Here is a 3,433-nt window from a genome sequence, read left to right on the forward strand (position 1 = left end):
TTTTTTTTGAGACAGGGTTTCGCTCTATCACCCCAGCTGCAGGGCAGTGGCACGATCACAGCTCACTGCACCTTGACTTCCCAGGATCAAGCGATCCTCCCACCTCAGCCCCTCAAGTAGCTGGGACTACAGGCACATACCACCGCCACGCCTGGCTAACTTTTTTATTTCTAGTAGAGACAAGATCTCACTACATTGCCCAGACTGGTCTCAAACTTCTGGGCTCAAGGGACCCTCTCACCTCAGCCTCCCGAAGTACTGGGATTACAGGCAATGAGCTGCTGGCCCTGGCCAAGAACATGCATTCTGATTGGGGCAGGATGAACATAAGAGAACAAAAATCTCTAAATCTTACACTAGTCCACCATTAGTGGAAGTCCATAGACGACCCCTAAAACTGGTGAATAAAAACATGAAGTAAATACTCAAGAGCTGCAAGTGACTGCTGCCCCTCCAGAAGGAAAAGAGACGATCAGCCTGGGGTGGTGGCTCACGCCTGTAATCCCAGCACCTTGGGAGGCTGAGGTGGGCAGATCACTTGAGGTCAGGAGTTCAAGACAAGCCTGGCCAACGTGGTAAAACCCCGTCTCTACTAAAAATACAATAATTAACCAGGTGTCGTGGCAGGCGCCCATAATCCCAGCTACTCAGGAGGCTGAGGCACGAGAATTGCTTGAATCCAGGCAGTGAAGGTTGCAGTGAGCTGAGATTCCACCACTGCACTGCAGCCTAACCAATCAAGACTCAGTCTCAAAAAAAAAAAAAGACAGACAGGAGACGAGGGCAGCTTTTTTAAAAGTCTTTTAGCACCAATTTTTTAAACTTTAAACTATCAGTGCCTATATTATTTTAAAAAAACAAAAATAAGGAAAAGATACATAGTAGCCACCCTGCTAGAAAATCATAGCACTTGAGAAGGCCTTCCTACTGGAAGGTAACATTTGGCTGAAACAAAACCCTCAAGTCAAAGCGGCCCTGGGATCTGATCCTCAGTGACCCTGGACATATGTAAACCCTAAGAGGCCCCACTTACTAACTAACCCCCAAATGGGGAATGGAGAATGTATTCAACTACCTCAGTAGTTTTTTTTGTTTTTTTTTTTTTTTTCCTGAGACAGTCTCTCACTCTGTCACCCAGGCTGCAACTACAGGCACGCACCACTGTGCCCAGATAATTTTTGTATTTTCAGTAGAAACGGGGTTTCGCCGTGCTGGCCAGGCTGGTCTCGAACTCCTGACCTCAAGTGATCTGCTCACCTCAGCCTCCTAAAGTGCTGGGATTACAGGTGTGAGCCTCCATGCCTGGCCAGTTCTTTTTGGTGTAAAAAAGTACTGACTATCTTTGTAGACCAAGGAAAAGAAAGAACAAAAATGAAGCCAGGTAAGTTTCCAGTGTCAGCTTTATTACCTTAATCATTCGGCAAGTAACGAACCCTGACCAGGAATCACTTCGTAGGTTTAGTGACGACAATGATCCCACGCCTACCTACTGTCCAGGAGGCCAGAGGTGCTGCCCTGCACACGGGCCCCCTCACCTTCTCACACACCTTGATGACAAACCCTTAGAATCGTGAATCTAAAAACAGAGCTTTGATTAATCTAACATGACCATCACAGACACAACACATGTTTAGCAAGCACCAGCTCTGGAGCCATCTTCTTGGCCACAAGCTCTGCAATCTTGGGCCTCACTGTGCCTGTTTTCTCATTTATAAACAGAGAGATAACAGTACCTACCTCTTAAGGTCGCCGCGAGGCTGAAATTAGTGAATTCATGCAACGCACTATGGCAGGGCTAGACACAAGTGAGGGCTCGGTAACACAGGCTGTCATTACCATCAGCTCTGTCAAGCCCTCTACTCAAGGCTGCCTACGAAAACAGAGACATCTGGAGCCATCTGCTCATCAATCATTTATTAAACACCTACTACGTGCCCAACACTGCACTAGTGCTAGTCCTACCACTGACTGGCCAAGTTATCGAATACTGCCTCTTCTGCTAAATGGGAAACAACAGGCCAGGCACGGTGGCTCATGTCTGTAATCCTAGAACTTTGAGAGGCTGGGGCAGGCAGATCGCTTGAGTCCAAAAGTTCAAGACCAGCCTGGACAACATGGTGAAACCCCGGTCTCTACAAAAAATGCAAAAAAAAATTGGCCATGTGTGGTATGGTAGCACCTGCCTGTAGTCCCAGCTACTTGGGGGAATGAGGTGGGAGAATCCCTTGACCCTGGGTGGTCGAGGCAGCAGTGAGCCCTGAACACGCCTCTGCACTCCAGCCTGGGTGACAAAGGGAGATCCTGTCTCAAAAAAAAGGGAAACAACAGCACCTGCTGCACAGGTTGGAGAAAACGAAGTGGGTGAGACGACTGATCTAAGGGTCTTGCAGTGTGTGGGATCCAGTGGGTGCTTCCTAAATGATACCATTCATCACTACACGTCTCCTTCCCTACAAGCCTAGAAGTGACTTGAAGTTTTCTAATTTCCCTTTTTGTTCTCAGTGCCTAATACTCATTCCTTGAATGCTGCAGGTATTCAACTCCTTGCACTGAATTTAGGAATAACCCTGCACCTTGACAATTTACTTATTTCAACACTCCCCAAAAACTGCAGGAAAAAAATAAACAAAAAAGCCATACGTTACCTGAGTTAAAACACACTGCTACGTCTAGGCACCAGACACTGCACAGCTTCTTACTACACCTTAACTTTCTAAGCTTTAGAAGTCGCAACTGCGATTACACAGCTAATTTCCAAGACACGCTTCTAGGCCAGCACTTTTCTCCAAACCGGCCCCTCATTTCGGCCCTACGAACACACTGTTCGTGCATTTTCACGGACACAGCATCTCCTGCTTGCTTCTCCTTCAGAGGGAAGCCTGTGGTCCACTCGCAGGACTTTTATCTCCACGCTGCTTCCTTTCCTAAGCAAGGAAACAAACTATCCTTGAGAACGAGCCCGGGGAAGGCCAAGACCATTAACAAAAGAAGGTGAACTTTTTATGTCGACAGCCCTGTAACGCCGCCGGCGTGGAGATCAACTTGAGTCCGCAAGCTTCCCACCGGGCGTGCCGTCCTGCCTCTGACAGCCGCAGGGCTGGAGCAGCATTGTCCGCGGGGAACACGCCGGGACCGGCCAACTTTTCGTTAAAGATGGTGCCATCCTACTCAGAACAAAGTGAAAGGTCAACGAGCGAAGGCAGCGCTCCGAGCGGCGGGGCCGCTTCGCCTCGGCCGGCGCTCCAAAGTTGGCCGGCCCCGCTACTTTTCCTTTTGTCCTCCGCACCTCCCGGCACCCGGGCCGAGGCCCTCCCCGCAAATCGCGCTCGCGGGCGGCGGCGGCGCGGGGTCCGCGGGGGGCGCGGGCGCAGGTACGCGGCCGCCTCCCTCACCTGCGCCCCCGCCCGCGCCCCCCGGCGCCGCCCGGCCCGCG

The 3,433-nt window shown here is 50.4% G+C and overlaps 1 protein-coding gene across 2 annotated transcripts in view; it reads right to left on the reverse strand.

Annotated features, from left to right (window-relative positions):
- The window catches only part of EHMT1 (euchromatic histone lysine methyltransferase 1), a 220,703-nt gene that overhangs the window by 216,922 nt on the left and 348 nt on the right, over positions 1 to 3,433 (reverse strand). The gene's annotated exons all lie outside the window — the stretch shown is intronic.

Source organism: Cebus imitator, unplaced genomic scaffold (genome assembly GCF_001604975.1).
Source record: "Cebus imitator isolate Cc_AM_T3 unplaced genomic scaffold, Cebus_imitator-1.0 Scaffold339, whole genome shotgun sequence".
NCBI lineage: Eukaryota > Metazoa > Chordata > Mammalia > Primates > Cebidae > Cebus > Cebus imitator.